The following is a 19,334-nucleotide window of genomic DNA, read 5'->3' on the forward strand; positions in this document are numbered from 1 at the left end:
ATGTTGGCACGAACATATAGTATATACAGCAATACACATTTTTTAATATCACAGAATATGGCTTAAGTCACTTAAGTGTGACTGCTTAGAACATTCAAACAAATTGATGAAGTTTGCTGGCTCTTCTATGGTTTTACTGTCTCTGTGCCTCTCAGCAGGTCTTCATTTTTTCCTTGAAGATGTTGATGAAGCCATTGCCATTAACTTGCTGAATAATTGTTGGGAAATGCTAAAAATCTTAAATGTCACAACCAAGATGGACTTTTTCAGGCTGGATTGCATCCTGAGAGCTTATGTTCGTTGAGTGAAATTTCTGCCCTATAGAAATTTTTTATTCTTTGAGTATTTGCCTCTCTCCTCTTTCCTCCTCTCTGAGTCAGCATCTGTCTGACTGTCTTTTCTGTGTGTCTCTTTCCTCCCTGTTGCTTTCTTTGTGTCTCCCACTCCATAAGTTTTCTCTTTTCCGTAAATCTTGACTTACATCATTGCAGCTGAAGAGTGTTATCCCCATCTTCATGATGAAGCAGCCTCAGAGAGGTAAAGTGACATGCCCAAGAACAACAAAGCTAGTGAACAGTAGAACCAGAAGACAGACGATGCCAAGGATGAAGAGGAAACATTGGAGAGAAGTGTAGCTACTCTCCCTCTTCTCTTTTGTAAAGCTGTTACTTCTTAGGAATGTTTACATTTTAAAGCAGATTTGGGGGACCAAATAAATCATTAAGTTAAGAAAAAGATTAATTCAAATTAAAGGATTGATTCCATAGTGGTGGAGTTTTAATCAGGTCATTAAGCTGTCCAGGAGTTACTTTGTAGTGAGAAATTAACTTTTTCTACATGTCCTTTGTATTGTACAAAAAAAGCACTCATCTACTCTGCATTCATCTTAGGTTTGCCCTATTCCTATTGGATAATAGTTATAATAGAGGTCATAGGCATGCTTGGTATAATGCCTAGTACCTAAAGTACTCAGTGAGTGCTGGTTGAATTAATGAATAACAGCCGACATTGTTTGAGTGCTTACCTATGCTCAGGCTATTGTACTTGCAGACTTTATGTACATTATTATGATTATTTTTTGAGATGGAGTTTTGCTCTTGTTGCCCAGGCTGGAGTGCAGTGGCATGATCTTGGCTCACTGCAACCTCTGCCTCCCAGGTTCAAGTGATTCTCCTGCCTCAGCCTCCCGAGTAGCTGGGATTACAGACACCCACCATGCCACCTAGCTAATTTTTTGTATTTTTAGTAGAGACGGGGTTTCACCATGTTGGCCAGGCTGGTCTTGAACTCCTGACCTCAGGTGATCCACCTGCCTTGGCCTCCCAAAGTGCTGGGATTACAGGTGTGAGCCACCATGCCCAGCCATTATGTGCATTGTTATTTCTTTCTTTCAGCTCTGTTAGATGGGTGTATCCATTTTATAGATGAGAAAATAAGCAAAGAGACATAATAGAACTTGCCTAAAATCCTGATGCTGAAATTCATACCCAGGTTTGGGTGACACCAAAGCCCATGTTCTTTCCCACGTACCACACCAATTCTTGAAAACACTTTTGTGTGTTTTTTCTTTCTCTCAATTCAAGCATATCATTAATTTCTTGGAAAAAAAATTGACTTTTAATAGGACTCTTGAAGAGTGAATCATCTGTTTGGATCTTCCAGATCATAGAACTGCCTTGATGTACTTTGATGACGCTGGAGGAATCTGCTTCATCTAGCTGAGAGAGAATCTTTTTCGGTCACTTGCATTTAGAGATTAGGGAGTAGTAATGATACCAGACATTACATAGCAGTTCTTCTTTTCCAGATCCCCATGGTTTTGGCAATTCATTTAGAATATAGTGCCTAAGAATGATGTTTCTGGTGGAATAGTTGGTGTGTTATGGCAGAGAGGAGGAGGATATTTATGGCATCCCAAGTTTAGAACAAATTCCATGAAATTTATTTCAAACATAACAACAGTAATCTCTTGCACATACATCATCTCACGTAATCTTTACAACATCCACATGCAGGAAAGGAATGCATGAAAAGTACAAGTTCTGTTTTTAGCAGACTGAACACCATATAATAAGAATCTTGGAGGTGACATATTTACCCAATGTCTCACAGTCAAGAGGCCACAAGGATAGCAAATACGTTCACGAGGAAAGGGGAAGTTTTAAAATGACAGATAGCTATAATTAAAGTTAGTAAAGAAAGGTTCAGTTATCAAGGGACAAATGAGTCAGCAGCAACTTTAAACACAAACTGTGAACTCTGGGTGTTTCTCTCATTGTGACTTATTTTAAGAGAGTATGATGCCATCCACATTCAGAAAGTAGCCTGAATCTAGATTAGGAAGACCAAGTCTTAAGTGTCCCAGAGATGATGTTACATTATACCTAAGAGAATAATTATCTTGTCAAGTTATAATTCCTGAAGTTAGAATGATTTAAGTGTTATATTTGTTAGATATACTGGAAGTTTCAGGCAAAGTTATTGAGTATTTCTGTCTACTTCTACTTCATTTTTAAAAGGTTTTTTTTTTTTTGGAAAGAAAGTTTAAGTAGAATTTTGGCAGCTTAGTGTGTGGTGTGTTATTGTGTGTATAGCAAGTAGACATGGTTTACTCATTAACTATCTAAAATTTTGAAGTCAAACGAAATGTTTCAAGTTAATATTATAATTTGGCTTTATAAAGCAGCTGTAATTGAATATTATATGTATATGGTAGCAATTAAATAGGGAAAAAACTGCATATAGAAATTCAGAGCTACTTGTATAGAAATGCATTGTTGGTGAACAACATTTGAAATCGAGCACAGTCATATAATTTTACACATTCAAATAATACTAATGACTTGCTACATTTCATTTCAATTTAAGATTTTAGGAGCATTAATGTGGTATCACAAAAAGGGCACGGTAATGGAAATCAAAAGACCTAACTTAGACATTAATGAATGGATTCTACCCACTCTGGCAATTCAGTTTCTGTCTGTGGATCTCATGTCCTCACATAGGGGAAAGGCTTCATCTCTAAGGCTGCCTTCCAGATGATGATAGATGATGATGACACGCTCTACTGCTAACATGTGCTGTCTTTTCTGTATCATTCTAATATGTTTTCTTTGAAATTCTATACTTTAAGGAGATATTCTGAAGTAACGAAGCAAAAGTTATTTACAAAGATATCCTTTATGATATTATTTGTAATTAATATATTAACACTAATGTATAATAGTTGAAGGCTAGTTATGTAAAATAGGCAACATCAATTCAATGAAATATTTTGCAGTCATTAAAAATGATGTGAGGAGTTTTAATAATATCAGGAAATAAATGCTTTTGCTATTAAGAGTTAACAGGGTATAAAGTTGAGTATTCAGTATGATTACAACTAAGTTAAATACACATTTATGGAAAGTAGACTTCATCAAAATTAAAACCTTCAACTTATCACGACAGATATTAAGGTAATGAATGGACAAGCTACAACATAAGACAAAATATTCACAAAACATGTATCTTACAAAGAATATAGTATATCCAGACTGTATAAAAAACTGGAACTAATAATAAGAGACAACACACTTCTGTTTAAAAATTAGCAAAGGTTTGAACAGACTTCACAAAAGAAGATAAACAAATGGCTAATAAACATATGAAAAATATTTTTTAAACCACATTCATAGAATAAACACTGCTGGTTGTAGCATTATGCTTCTACCTTGACTCTTTCTCTGCCTTCATTTTTTAAAATGTATTTATTCTTCACTAGTTTTCTATAAAGAGTCTATATAGTTTTATAATCAAGAAACCAAAATCCCTCAATTTACTGAGAAAGAACTATTGGTTAGGAGTGACAAGCATGCTTGGGAGGATATTTACTTAGAAAAGATTTAAGTGTTGTAAAACAAAACAAAAAGCATATTTCTTCTTCTAAGATTTCAGAAGAATTGAAAGAAGAAAGGTACATGGATGCTTTATCTTCACCCCTAGTTTTATCCTAAGTGTGCCCCTTCAGTCTCTGCCTATCGCTGAGTCAGTCTGGTGGACAGTGAGAAGCAGCCTCATAATTACCCTTTGTTATTCTCTGTTAACTCTGATCATCCCCATTAACTGTATGTTGCTGATTTATTTGCCAGGTCCTTGTCACTTTGTCCTTGAAATATCAGAAAGTGTTAGTGGTTCTTGTGGAGAGTGTTGCCTCTTTGTATGTGTTGAAAGAGGAGGAGGAATGCTTGCAAAATGTATTGTATGCATGACTATATTTCATAAGGCATATTTTAGCTTACAAAGCACTCTCCCATCTATTATCTTATTTAATTTTCACAACAACTTAGTGTGGTAGGTAGATAGTATTAATCCCATTTTACAGATGAGGTTCTGCACAATCAGTTGTCCTGCACAGTTCTATCAGTCAACCCCCAACAAAAAATTCTCCTGTGCCACTTTGTAGTTGACACCTCCCCCCTTGGCAACCACTGTTTTGTTTTTTCTATATATAATTTTCTATATATAATTTTAATTTTTCCAGAATGTTGTATAGGTAGAATTGTACAGTGTATAGCCTTTTGAGTGGCTTCTTTCACTTATCAGAGTGCATTTGACATTCATTAACAGTATTGCTAGTTATCTGCAGTTTGTTGCATTCTATTGCTGAGTAGTATCTCATCGCATGGATGTACCATAGTTTATTTATTCATTTACCAGTTGAAGAACATCTCAGTTGTTTCCAGCGGGTGGCCATTATGAATAAAACTACTAGAAGGATTCATGTACAGAGTTTTATGTGAATATGTCTTAATTTCTATTGAGTAAATATCCAGGCATAAGATTGATGGCTTTGGTAAGCATATGATTGCTGGGATTAGTAAGCATATGATGTTTAGCTTATAAGAAATGGACATTTTGTCGATATTATTTATAAAATTTCAAAAAAAAGAAATGGACAAACTGTTTTTCAACGTGCAGTGTATGAGAATTGCACCCTCACCAGCACATGCATTATTTTTCGTTTTGTTTTTCATTCTGCTATTCTAATAAGTATGTAGTGATATCTCATTGTGGTTTTAATTTATGTTTTTCTAACTTTTTTATATTTAAATTTTTCATATAATGTTCATGTTTGTCTATTTGCATATCTTCTACATTTATTCTTTAATTCATTCCAGAAACACTATAGGTGACCTGTAGCAGTGGTTCTCAGAGTGATTCTCATACCAGTAGAATGAGCATCACCTAGAGACTTATTAAAAATATAAATTTTTAGGTTCTACCCTAGACCTACTGAATCTGAAACTGGGAGAGTAAGACTGAGTTTTCAGCTCTCCAAATGATTCTCCTGTAACCCAAAGTTTGAGAACCACTGGTCTACAGTGGAGATGCTCACCTATCCCTAGGCGTCAATATCAACTGTGAACATTAAAAAAAGAAAAGAAAATCAGAGTTTAGTCTCTACCCCAGAGATTCAAATTTAGTTTGTGTCTGGTAAGTCCACAGCCATTTTTTTTTTTTAACGTTCTCCAGGCAATGCTAATATACAATGAGGGTTGAAAATAATCTACTAAAGGTTGTTTATTGGGCACTCTAAAGGATATAAATCTGACACCAATTCCAGATCTGATGCAGCTTATTATTTAAAAGGGCGGATCCATACAAACGTATCTTAGCATAGTCATAAGCACATACATATAAATTACTTAGTAATTACCTAATGAATTAAATTGTACTTGGTGTCCTGGTTTTAAATATAAACGAACTTCATTTACCCGTATCTTAGAGCCTCATTTTGAAACTCGATGTTGTACTTAGTATTCATTCATTCAACAGATGTTCATTTAATATGCTGGGAATATGGCAGTGAACAAAATAGACAAGTCTCTATGCTCATGGAGCTTACATTCTGGTACTGACCATCAACTCACTTTACAGTATTTTGGGGGAAATACATTTCTTTATAACTCTAAAACAAATATGTCTATTTATTGATAGTCTTAATCATGATATTTGTGTTATGCTCAAGTACTGTCTTTCAGAGTTATTTGCCTTGTATTTGTTAAAGTTTATGTTAGTCATTACATTCTTTTTCCTGGATAACTTTTTTTTTTTTTTGAGATGGAGTCTCATTCTGTCACCCAGGCTGGAGTGCAGTGGTGCAATCTCGGCTCACTGCAACCTCCGACTCCTGGGTTCATGCGATTCTGCTGCCTCCCAAGTAGCTGGGATTACAGGTGCCTGCCACCATGCGAAGCTGATTTTTGTATTTTTAGTGGAGACTGGGTTTCACCGTGTTGGCCAGGCTCCTGGTCTTGAACTCCTGACCTTATGTGATCCTCCTGCCTTGGCCTCCCAAAGTGCTGGGATCACAGGCATCAGCCACCAAGCGCAGCCCTGGATAACTTTTTTTTCTTTTTTTTTTTTTTTTATACTTTAAGTTCTAGGGTACATGTGCACAACGTGCAGGTTTGTTACATAGGTATACATGTGCCATGTTGGTTTGCTGCACCTATCAACTGGTCATTTGCATTAGGTATTTCTCCTAATGCTATCCCTCCCCCAGCACCCCTACTCCCCGACAAGCCCTGGTGTGTGATGTTCCCCGCCCTGTGTCCAAGTGTTCTTATTGCTCAATTTCCACCTGTGAGTGAGAACATGTGGGTTTGGTTTCCTGTCCTTCTGATAGTTTCCCAAGAATGATGGTTTCCATCTTCAACCATGTCCCTGCAGAGGACATGAACTCATCCTTTTTTTATGGCTGCATAGTATCCCATGGTGTATATGTGCCACATTTTCTTAATCCAGTCTATCATTGATGAACATTTGGGTTGGTTCCAAGTCTTTGCTATTGTGAATAGTGCCACAATAAACATACGTGTGCATGTGTCTTTATAGTAGCATGATTTATAATCCTTTGGGTATATACCCAGTAATGGGATCGCTGGGTCAAATGGTATTTCTAGTTCTAGATCCTTGAGGAATTGCCACACTGTCTTCCACAATGGTTGAACTAATTTACACTACCATCAACAGTGTAAAAGCATTCCTACTTCTCCACATCCTCTCCAGCACCTGTTGATTCCTGACTTTAATGATCGCCATTCTAACTGGCATGAGATGGTATCTCATTGTGGTTTTGATTGCATTTCTCTGATGACCAGTGATGATGAGCATTTTTTTATGCGTCTGTTGGCTTCATAAATGTCCTCTTTTGAGAAGTGTCTGTTCGTATCCTTTGCCCACTTTTTAATGGGGTTGTTTTTTTCTTGTAAATTTGTTTAAGTTCTTTGTAGATTCTGGATATTAGCCCTTTATCAGATAGGTAGATTGCAAAAATTTTCTCCCATTCTGTAGGTTGCCTGTTCACTCTGATGGTAGTTTCCTTTCCCATGCAGAAGCTCTTTAGTTTAATTAGATCTCATTTGTCTATTTTGGCTTTTGTTTCCATTGCTTTTGGTGTTTTAGTCATGAAGTCTTTGCCCATGCCTGTGTCCTGAATGGTATTGTCTAGGTTTTCTTCTAGGGTTTTTATGGTTTTAGGTCTAACATTTAAGTCTTCAATCCGTCTTGAATTAATTTTTGTATAAGGTGTAAGGAAGGGATCCAGTTTCAGCTTTCTACATATGACTAGCCAGTTTTCCCAGCACCATTTATTAAATAGAGAATCTTTTCCCCATTTCTTGTTTTTGTCAGGTTTATCAAAGATGGGATGGTTGTAGATGTGTGGTGTTATTTCTGAGGCCTCTGTTGTGTTCCATTGGTCTGTATATCTGTTTTGATACCAGTATCATGCTGTTTTGGTTACTGTAGCCTTGTAGTATAGTTCGAAGTCAGGTAGCCCCCAGCTTCGTTCTTTTTGCTTAGGATTTTCTTGGCGATGTGGGCCCTTTTTTGGTTCCATGTGAACTTTAGTTTTGTCCAATTCTGTGAAGAAAGTCATTGGTATTTATGGGGATGGCATTGAATCTATAAATTACTTTGGGCAGTATGGCCATTTTCACTATATTGATTCTTCCTATCCATGAGTATGAAATGTTCTTCCATTTGTTTTTGTCCTCTTTTATTTCATTGAGCAGTGGTTTGTAGTTCTCCTTGAAGAGGTCCTTCACATCCCTTGTAAGTTGGATTCCTAGGTATTTTATTCTCTTTGAAGCAATTGTGAATGGGAGTTCACTCATGATTTGGGTCTCTGTCTGTTATTGGTGTATAGGAACGCTTGTGATTTTTGCACATTGATTTTGTATCCTGAGACTTTGCCGAAGTTGCTTATCAGCTTAAGGAGATTTTGGGCTGAGACGATGGGGTTTTCTAACTATACAATCATGTCATCTGCAAACAGGGACAATTTGACTTTCTCTTTTCCTAATTGAATACCCTTTATTTCTTTCTCTTGCCTGATTGCCCTGGCCAGAACTTCCAACACTATGTTGAATAGGAGTGGTGAGAGAGGGCAGCCTTGTCTTGTGCCAGTTTTCAAAGGGAATGCTTCCAGTTTTTGCCCATTCAGTATGATATTGGCTGTGGGTTTGTCATAAATAGCTTATTATCTTGAGATATGTTCCATCGATACCTAGTTTATTAAGAGTTTTTAGCATGAAAGGCTGTTGAATTTTGTCAAAGGCCTTTTCTGCATCTATTGAGATAAGCGTGTGGTTTTTGTCATTGGTTCTGTTTATGTGATGGATTACATTTATTGATTTGCGTATGTTGAACCAGCCTTGCATCCTGGGGATGAAGCCTACTTGATCGTGATGGATAAGTTTTTTGATGTGCTGCTGGATTCGATTTGCCAGTATTTTATTGAGGATTTTCACATCGATGTTCATCAGAGATATTGGTCTAAAATTCTCTTTTTTTGTTGTGTCTCTGCCAGGCTTTGGTATCAGGATGATGCTAGCCTCATAAAAGGAGTTAGGGAGGTTCCCTCTTTTTCTGTTGATTGGAATGGTTTCAGAAGGAATGGATGGTCCCAGCTGCTCTTTGTACCTCTGGTAGAATTAGGCTGTGAATCTATCTGGTCCTGGACTTTTTTTGGTTGGTAAGCTATTAATTACTTCCTCAATTTTAGACCCTGTTATTGGTCTATTCAGAGATTCAACTTCTTCCTGGTTTAGTCTTGGGAGGGCATATGTGTCCAGGAATTTATCCATTTCTTCTAGATTTTCTAGTTTATTTGCGTAGAGGTGTTTATAGTATTCTCTGATGGTAGTTTGTATTTCTGTGGGATCAGTGGTGATACCCCTTTATCATTTTTTATTGCATCTATTTGATTCTTCTCTCTTTTCTTCTTTATTAGTCTTGCTAGTGGTCTGTCAATTTTGTTGATCTTTTCAAAAAACCTGGATTCATTGATTTTTTTTGAAGGGTTTTTTTGTGTCTCTGTCTCCTTCAGTTCTGCTCTGATTTGAGTTATTTCTTGCCTTCTGCTAGCTTTAGAATTTGTTTGCTCTTGCTTCTCTAGTTCTTTTAATTGTGATGTTAGGGTGTCGATTTTAGATCTTTCCTGCTTTCTGTTATGGGCATCTACTGCTATAAATTTTCCTCTGCACACTACTTTAAATGTGTCCCATAGATTCTGGTACGTTGATCTTTGTTCTCATTGGTTTCAAAGAACATCTTTATTTCTGCCTTCATTTCATTATTTACCCAGTACTCATTCAGGAGCAAGTTGTTCAGTTTCCATGTAGTTGTGCGGTTTTAAATGAGTTTCTTAATCCTGAGTTCTAATTTGATTGCACTGTGGTCTGAGAAAGAGTTTGTTGTGATTTCTATTCTTTTACATTTGCTGAGGAGTGCTTTGCTTCCAATTATGTGGTCAATTTTAGAATCAGTGTGGTGTGGTGCTGAGAAGAATGCATATTCTGTTGATTTGGGGTGGAGAGATTTGTAGATGTCTATTAGGTCTGCTTGGTGCAGAGCTGAGTTCAAATCCTGAATATCCTTGTTAACCTTCTGTCTCATTGATCGGTCTAATATTGACAGTGGGGTGTTAAAGTCTCCCATTATTATTGTGTGGGAGTCTAAGTCTCTTTGTAGATCTCTAAGGACTTGCTTTATGAATCTGGGTGCTCCTGTATTGGGTGCATATATATTTAGGATAGTTAGCTCTTCTTGTTGAATTGATCCCTTTACCATCATGTAATGGCCTTCTTTGTCTCTTGATCTTTGTTGGTTTAAAGTCTGTTTTATCCGAGACTAGGATTGCAACCCCTGCTTTTCTTGCTTTCCATTTGCTTGATAGATCTTCCTCCATCCCTTTATTTTGAGCCTATGTGTGTCTCTGCACATGAGATGGGTCTCCTGAATACAGCACATTGATGGGTCTTGACTGTTTATCCAATTTGCTAGTCTGTGTCTTTTAATTGGGGCATTTAGCCCATTTATATTTAAGGTTAATATTGTTATGTTTGGATTTGATCCTGTCATTATGATGTTAGCTGGTTATTTTGCCTGTTAATTGATGCAGTTTCTTCATAGCATCGATGGTCTTTACAATTTAGCATGTTTTTGCGGCGGCTGGTGCCGGTTGTTCCTTTCCATGTTTAGTGCTTCCTTCAGGAGCTCTTGTAAGGCAGGCCTAGTGGTGACAAAATCTCTCAGCATTTGCTTGTCTGTAAAGGATTTTATTTCTCCTTCACTTATGAAGCTTAGTTTGGCTGGATATGAGGTTCTGGGTTGAAAATTATTTTCTTTAAGAATGTTGAATATTGGCCCCCACTCTCTTCTGGCTTGTAAGATTTCTGCTGAGACATCCGCTGTTAGTCTGATGGGCTTCCCTTTGTGGGTAACCTGACTTTTCTCTCTGCCTGCCCTTAACATTTTTTCCTTCATTTCAACCTTGGTTAATCTGACAGTTATGTGTCTTGGGGTTGCTCTTCTCGAGGAGTATCTTTGTGGTGTTCTTATATTTCCTGAGTTTGAATGTTGGCTTGCCTGGCTACATTGGGGAAGTTCTCCTGGATAATATCCTGAAGAGTTTTTTCCAACTTGGTACCGTTCTCCCTGTCACTTTCAGGTACACCAATCAAACGTAGGTTTGGTCTTGTCACATAGTCCCATATTTCTTGGAGGCTTTGTTTGTTTCTTTTTACTTTTTTCTCTAACTTTTCTTCTTGCTTTATTTCATTAATTTGATCTTCAATCACTGATATCATTTCTTCTAGTTGATCGAATCGGCTATTGAAGCTTGTGCATGCATCATGAAGTTCTTGTGCCTTGGTTTTCAGCTCTATCAATTCATTTAAGGTCTTCTGTCTACTGTTTATTCTAGTTAGTCATTCGTCTAACCTTTTTTCAAGTTTTTTAGCTTCCTTGCGATGGGTTAGAACATGCTCCTTTAGCTTGGAGAAGTTTGTTATTACTGACCTTCTGAAGCCTACTTCTGTCAACTCGTCAAAGTCATTCTCCATCCAGGTTTGTTCCATTGCTGGCAAGCAGCTGCGATCCGTTGGAGGAGAAGAAGCACTTTGGTTTTTAGAATTTTCAGCTTTTCTGCTCTGGTTTCTCCCCATCTTTGTGGTTTTATCTACCTTTGGTCTTTGATGTTGGTGACCTACAGATGGGGTTTTGGTGTGGATGTCCTTTTTGTTGATGTTGATGCTATTCCTTTCTGTTTGTTAGTTTTCCTTCTAACAATCAGGTCCCTCAGCTGCAGGTCTGTTGGAGTTTGCTGGAGGTCCATTCCAGACCTTGTTTGCCTGGGTATCACCAGCGGAGGCTGCAGAATCACAAATATTGCAGAACAGCAAATATTGCTTCCTCATCCTTCCTCTGGAAGCTTTGTCCCAGAGGGGCACCCACGTGTATGAGTTGTCTGTCAGTCCCTACTGGGAGGTGTCTCCCAGTTAGGCTACACAGCGTTCAGGGACCCACTTGAGAAAGCAGTGTGTCCATTCTCAGAGCTCAGTCGTCGTGCTGAGAGAACCACTGCTCTCTTCAGAGCTGTCAGACAGGGACGTTTAAGTCTGCAAAAGTTTCTGCTGCCTTTTGTTCAGCTATGCCCTGTCCACAGAGGTGGAGTCTATAGAGGCAGTAGCCCTTGCTGAGCTGTGGTGGGCTCCCCCAAGTTCAAGCTTCCCAGCCGCTTTGTTTACCTACTCAAGCCTCAGCCATGGCAGACACCCCACCATCCCCCCACCCTCCTGCCAAGCTTCAGCCTCGCAGGTTCTCAGGCTGCTGCACTAGCAGTGAGCAAGGCTCCGTCGGCATGGGACCTGCCAAGCCAGGCACAGGAGAGAATCTCCTGGTCTGTTGGCTGCTAAGACCGTGGGGAAAGCACAGTATTTTGGCGAGAGTGTCCTGTTTTTCCAGGTACGGTCTGTCACAGCTTCCCTTGGCTAGGAAAGGGAAATCCTCTGGCCTGTTGCACTTCCTGTGTGAGGCAATGCCCCGCCCTACTTCACCTTGCCCTCCGTGGGCTGCACCCACTGTCCAACCAGTCCCAATGAGATGAAACAGGAACCTCAACTGGAAATGCCAAAATCACCAGTCTTCTGCGTCGATCACGCTAGGAGCTGCAGACCGGAGCTGTTCCTATTCAGCCATCTTGGAACGGACCAGCCCTGGATAACTTTTTAAACTCATTTATTCAGTCACCTGTATATGTTGTTAACAGTGGTACAGACAGAGACTGTCTCAACCATGGAAAGATAACTGGAATCTGAAATGAGAAAATGTAAATTCAGATAGTGGCACAACCAAGTAATAGTTTGTGGTTTTTAAAGCACATCAATGAAATTACATTTTTATGCAAAGTATAGTAAAATAATAATAATGCTAACTAGCCCACAGAGTTGTTTATGGGTTAAATCAAATATTATACATGAAAAGTGTTTTATAAACTGTCATATACTCCCCAAATATTAGTTACCTAATCTTTTTGAACTTGTTAGAGGCATTTACTTTAATAATTTTCATTTATACATATACTTAAATTGTATAAGGATAAACATTTTAAAGTTACTATCAATTGGCATGAATTCTTAAGCATAAGCAATGTTTTAATAATTTTGTTAATGTGTTAAAGATCTTAATGAAGGATAAAATATTGCTGGACTATCAAGTAGTTAAGGAATGTTCTGTAATTGGCAAGGGTGGGAACAAAAAAATGTTGATAAGGTAACACATCATTTTTCAGTACAATATTGGTTTTGACAACCTTTTCTTGATAGGAAGACAGAACCTGAAGTGTCAGGAATTGCTCTATTCACAATGAACCTTCCTATGCTCTGATGAAAACATGAATATTTGTTATAAGCAAATGAAATGGAGCTACAGCTATCACTGTGTGCTCTGTGGGCCTTTAATACAGTAGGGATTCTTTTATAATTAGATTTAGATTGAAAAAAATGGTCTTTGCTGTTTGAGCTCAGTTGTTTAGTCTTTTTTTAAAAAAAAAATCACCAGATAACTTATTGTAAACGTTGTGTGTGTGTGTGTGTGTCTGTATGTATATATATATAATTTTTTTAGTACCCTCATCTCATGTCAACCTGTTTGCCAGATTATAGACTGTATCATACCCATGGACCTTGCATAACTAATATCTAGAAAGAGGAAGGGAAGGAGGCAGAAATGGCTTCCTAGGGAGAAGCTTTTACTGAGAAATAAGCCACATGGCTCCACAGCCAGCCCATAGGTCCTTGAGATATATACAGCCCATGCTTCATCCTACCCCTACCTTGTAAATGTTAACAGACTTTATTCTTAAATAATTATTGTTAACAGACTCTTTTCTAAGAACAGTTTTAAGTTCATAGCAAAATTGAGCATAAGATACAGAGATTTCCCATATACCCCACGTGCGCATAGATTCCCCCATTATCAATATTTTAGTGAGTAGGCCCCTACTGTATTCAGAGCACTGCTAGTCACTAGGAATGTAAGTAAGTAATTGATGTCTTGGAGGTGAGAAGAAAGGGAGACTAGTCTCTTGAGATTACAAGGTCCTAGAAATTTAACATGCAAAATCTGGAGAAGATAGAGAGTAGGGTGGGGTTGATGAAAGGTTTTTAGTAGGGTTTTCCAAAGTAAACATAGTCAGGTTATTTTAAAAAATAAAATATAACTTGTTAGCTTGAAAGTAGGAGAAAAAAATTTTAAAAAATAGAACTTCAGTGATATTAGTCAGTTTGCTTTCCTATGGGATTCCCTAGTCCTTATCGTGTAATTTACATTTGGCTAGAATGTCATTGCAGTGAGACAGATGCTTGTCTGTCTTAATCTGTTGTATCCCTAGTGCCTAAAACAGTACCTGTCATGGAACCAGTGCTTAGTATATATTTGGGAAATGAATGAAGGACTATAGAAGGGGGTTATGACTTAGTTCATGGGACCTTTTTTCCCCCATGGGACAAATATTTCATGACAAATACTTTGACACATAGTAGTCCTGGGAATAAAAGATAGGGCAAGGCCCTTTTTGCGAAGGTTACCTTGGCAGACCTGGGCAACAATTACACTCTTAAGCACAAAATGTGGCTGTCTGTTAGTTGGAGGTGTTCCCAGACTTCCTGGCAACCTTCCTTGCCCAGTTTGACCATTGGGTCCTTCCTTATAGAAGGTACTTCCTTTCTCTTTCCCAAGAAGACACTACACTGTGACTTCACTTCAGTTGCCTAAGGTAGGAAACTTACAAATTAGACTCAAGAACTTTTCATTCCTTCCTCCAATCATCAGCCTTAACAACCTCCATCTTTCCTTTATATGGAAGCATTAATTTTTCCCCCGTACACAAAGTATTAAGTTGACCATACTTCTTATATTTGATAGTTGTATGGAGTCAAGAAAATATAGTAGTAGCTTGTTTATGTACATTTTCCTCCTGCTTTAGGCACAGGGGTTTTACTTTACATTTACCAAAAGCAAAAAATTCCTACTGCAAAGATGTGTAAGAATTATGCCATTCAATAAGATATGCTGTCTAGTCCCATTCCTAAAAGTCTAGTCCCATTCCTAAAAATCCCTACCAGTCTCCTCTCCATTACTTTCTTCCCCCACTACTATTGCTGCTCTACTTCTGATCTTGCTGTCAGCCTCCTATATGCTCCCAGCTGTAAACTCGATCCGGCCAGTTTCTACCAGAATGATCATTCTACAGTATATACCTGGTCATGCTTGCTCACAGGAAACTGGCAAGAGTCAAGCAGGGCATGGGCTTTCCATGGCTCCCTTCAACCCTTCTGGCTCCGGGCTCCTGTTTCACTTTCCCACCGCTCTCCTCTCTAGCTGTTTGAATCCAAACACTTAACATTCCTAGAAAGTACTGTGTTCTCTTTACCTGTAGACTTTCACTCTTGCTGATCTCTTCATGGACTATTCTCCCTCTTTCTCTTCCCTTGGTTAAGGCAAGTCCCTCCTTCTGCCTCAATGCAGAAATCGCTGACTTCAGGGAGTCTTCCCTAAGGTAGAGCAAGTGCATGTCTACAATGTGAGACCTTTAAAGAAGCTTTCATCTGGAGAGGAGTATCTAATTACAAAGATAAGGAAAAAGTATGTGCTTGGCAGGAAGAGGGATTTGAGGCAAATTTTATGGTAGCTTTGAAATATCCTAATTATTTCATTTAAATAGTGTACTAAATGGAACCCCAAACTGAAATATTCAACTCATAATCTAATATTTGACATGCATTATACTGTCCCTTATCCATCAGTAAAATGTTCTGTATCTGCTGCTTTTGGTGATGGTGCATCCCAGGAGACACACTGACTGAAATACATTAACCTTCTCTCTTGACTGACTATTTGATTCAAATAACAAATCAAATAACAAGTTCCCCCATGACCCTACTTCAAAAACTAGAAAGTATCTTACTCCGTTTTCAGAATACCAAGTTTTGAGAAGCAGCGAGCTATTCTTTGTTTCTGTTACTCTTTGTTTACCATTGACCTAGTAATCACCTGGGCTGGAGGCTGGAGATTGAAGCAGGGAAGTGGGGGAGGAGGACCTGAAGGAGCAGAGGGTTGAGAAAAAAGGGTTAGAATTATAGGTTGTAAATACCAGCATTGTACTTAATAAAATACGCTAACTCTGATGGTCAGGCTTAAGCTTTTATAATACAATGATTTAAGATAATTATAATCAATTGAATTTGAAAGATACAAAATGTGTGCCAAAACTCTTTAATATATTGTCCTGGTAAGTGTGCTTTTGGGAATCACTTCTAATATGATAGTCCAAAATTTAAGTGTTTTATATACAGAGATTTCTGTGTGATATTCAGCAAGAAACTTGGGAAACAATCAAGAGCTTTGTGAAAATTATCTATAAAATGAGATGTTCAGAAAATGTTTTATCATATAATATTAAATGTTAAAGTAGTATAAATATTTATATGTATTCTGATCACTGTGACCAGGTAAGAAAATACTGTAAGCCATGAACAGAAATAGAACAGAAGTCACAGGACTTGAGGAACAGCAAATAATCCAGTTAGATCAGATCATATGTATATGGGAGAAAAGATTACAAGGGTAAGTTGGGACAGATTTATGGAGTTACTTGTTGCCTTGAATAGGACAGTTTGATTCATAAGTAATGGGGAGGGTTACAGGTTTTTCATTAGCTGAGACATCTGATTAGATTTGAACTTTAGGGAAGCAAGTCTGGTTGTGGTATATAGGATAAGTTGGTATGGGAAGAGATCTTGTTACAGTGGTTTAGTCAAGTACTGATGATATGCTGAACTGCCATGGGCTAATTGGAAAGGAGAGAATGAATGCAAGAAGTGTTGTAGAAGTACAATCTATAGGATTTGTCAAATATTTCAAATAAAGTAGACTTAGGAGAACAAGGAGTTGAAGTTGGCCATGAGGTTTCTAGTTTGGGTAACTGGGGAAATGGTGATACCATTAAAAAGTTGTAGACTGTCTCATGGAAGAACTGGTCTTTAGGTGGGGAAGGTGACTTTCATTAATGTCAAGCATATTGAATTTAAGGTGCTGGATTTTGGTATAAATCTTCAACAAGTGGTTGGCAGTGAAAAGGTTTCATGTAAGACCATGGCTAAAGAGAGGGGGAGAAAGGCTTTTCACTTGCTTCCAGGTGATAGTTGGAGCTGTAGGAGTGGATGACCTCTGTAAAGGGAAGAGAGAGCCTAGGGAGAAGAAGAAGAGGCAGAGCCAGCAAGGAGTGCTGCAGTGAGGGGAGACGGACCAAGGGGCTTATGGGCCAAAAAGCATTAAAGGGAGAAAGTTTGTCTTCTTAGTATCATGTTGTTATTTTAGTTGAATTTCCTATTACCAAGGATGCATACATTTCTGAGTCCTAAATAAAATTATTCATACTTTTCATATTCAAAAATTCAAAAACTAAGTTCCATAACCTAGTAAGATTATGGGGGCAGAAGGATGGAATTCACCAGTTTTTTTTTTTCTCTGCTTCTACTTCATTGGTAGTATTGGTTAAGAGTTTTCTTCATAGCTTCTTTTTCCTCTCCCAGAAATTGATATTTAAAGCAATAAAGAGTAAAGGTCACACCTGACTTCTCCTGTCTAATTTTATAAGCAGAAAACACACTGTGTAGTTTAAAAAAAATTCTCATAGCACATAAAGTGATATAAATGAGGTATACACATTTATTAGATAATATTTTAAAAAATCAGTTCATCCCAAAGCTAGCAATTACTTTTTATTTAGAAATTTTACTTTAATCATAATTTGATTTTAAGGTATTTTAAAACAAATATTAAACATAAAAGAATGATTTTCAGTGGCTGTAGTTCAAAACTGCTATGGAATAGAAATTAGTATTGTGACACCATTTAAGTGTCCAGTTTTAAATTAAATGGTTATGAGTTTCCAGCTCTGTTAGTTTTTATTGTGGAACAAACCACCCCAAAACGTAGTAGCTTAAAATAACCATTTGTTTGGCTCGTGATTATGTGGCTTTGTCATTTGGATGGGGTTTAGCTGGGTGAGTCTTCTGCCAGTTTGGAGGGGCTTCCTCACACTGCCAGATTGGCTGGGAGCTTCTGCGCCTAGAATGTCTTCAGCTGGGACAGCTGATATCCCTGCTCCATGTGGTTGCAGCCTCCAGCAGATGAGTTCAGATTTGTTCACATGGTAGCAGTGGGTAGGCAAGAGCCTCTAGAGCCGGAGCTGAAGAGCTCTTGAGGCCTGGACTTGGAAATCTCACAGTGTAACTTTTGCCAGACTTTTGGTCAAAGAAATTACAAGGCAGCCCAGATTCTAAGGGTGGGAGAATAGACTCTGCTTCTTGATGGGAGGGTGGTAGAAAATACTGTGGCCAGATTGTCAGTCAGCCATACCAGCTCATATTCATTTGTTCATTTTGAATACTCAAATACCAGTTTTTAACTGCTGAAACACATTGACTCTATGTGTGTGTGTGTTCCATTCATCCTCTTTTCTCAATACATTACCCCTGCAAAACAAGGAGGTATTTGAAGTAATCTCACTCTTCTGATTCATCTGTTTGATGAAAGACATGTTTGTTTATTCAGATATTAAAGCAACTTGAAAAGAAAATGTAACATAAATAAAATAAAACTACAGCTGGTTTACCTATGCAGTATTTGTTAAGTATCTTTAACTGTCTGTTTTGTGCCTGGCACTGGACTAGATGTATAGGAATAGAGAAAAAGAAACATGGGACATAGTCTTTACTTTCAAGAAGTTTATATGCTTATAGCATGGGTAAAATTTATACCCAACAAATAATTTATTAATGTACCAAGGACTATGCTTTAATCAAAGGTAGTACATAGATGGATATGACCTAGTCCTTTTAGTGAAAATAGATATTTAAAATAGTTATAATTCAAAGCATGAGAGAAATATAAACTGAGTGCTGTTGAATTAGAAAAAGAATAGGAGGAGGCAAATGATTGAGTGCCAGTGTAAGTGATTCATACAGTTAACACCTGAGAAGGGAGACATCTTTGAAACCAGAGGGTGATGGCTTCATACAGAAAATGAGTCTTGAACAAGACTTTGAAGAAGAGGTAGAATTTGAATAAGTGGAGAGGTAGGAATCCTACTCAATTTAGAATTGGGTTGTTTTCCCAAGAAGGTAATTATCTAATTAGAGTCTTTTCAAGTGGCAAGTATTAAAGAGCATGCAATAACATGACTATAGAAAGACTGTAGAAAACATTATGCTGGGAAGATTGCTGTCAATGTTTTTTTCCTCTCCAATGGTGCCAAGGCTTAATTTTTTTTTTCTTTTTCTCTTAAAACTTTTTTAGAGATGGGGTCTTGCTGTGTTGCCCAGGCTGGTCTTGAACTCCTGGGCTCAGATGATCCTCTCGTCTCAGTCTCCTGAGTGGCTGGGACTACAGCCATGCACCACTGTGACTGATCTGATTTTCTGTTGTCAGCTATTTGTATA

General features: G+C 37.8%; 1 protein-coding gene across 5 annotated transcripts in view; it reads left to right on the plus strand.

Annotated features, from left to right (window-relative positions):
- Positions 1 to 19,334, plus strand: part of NSMCE2 (NSE2 (MMS21) homolog, SMC5-SMC6 complex SUMO ligase) — a 274,102-nt gene that overhangs the window by 97,958 nt on the left and 156,810 nt on the right. The gene's annotated exons all lie outside the window — the stretch shown is intronic.

Source organism: Pongo pygmaeus, chromosome 7, assembly GCF_028885625.2.
Source record: "Pongo pygmaeus isolate AG05252 chromosome 7, NHGRI_mPonPyg2-v2.0_pri, whole genome shotgun sequence".
Lineage (NCBI taxonomy): Eukaryota > Metazoa > Chordata > Mammalia > Primates > Hominidae > Pongo > Pongo pygmaeus.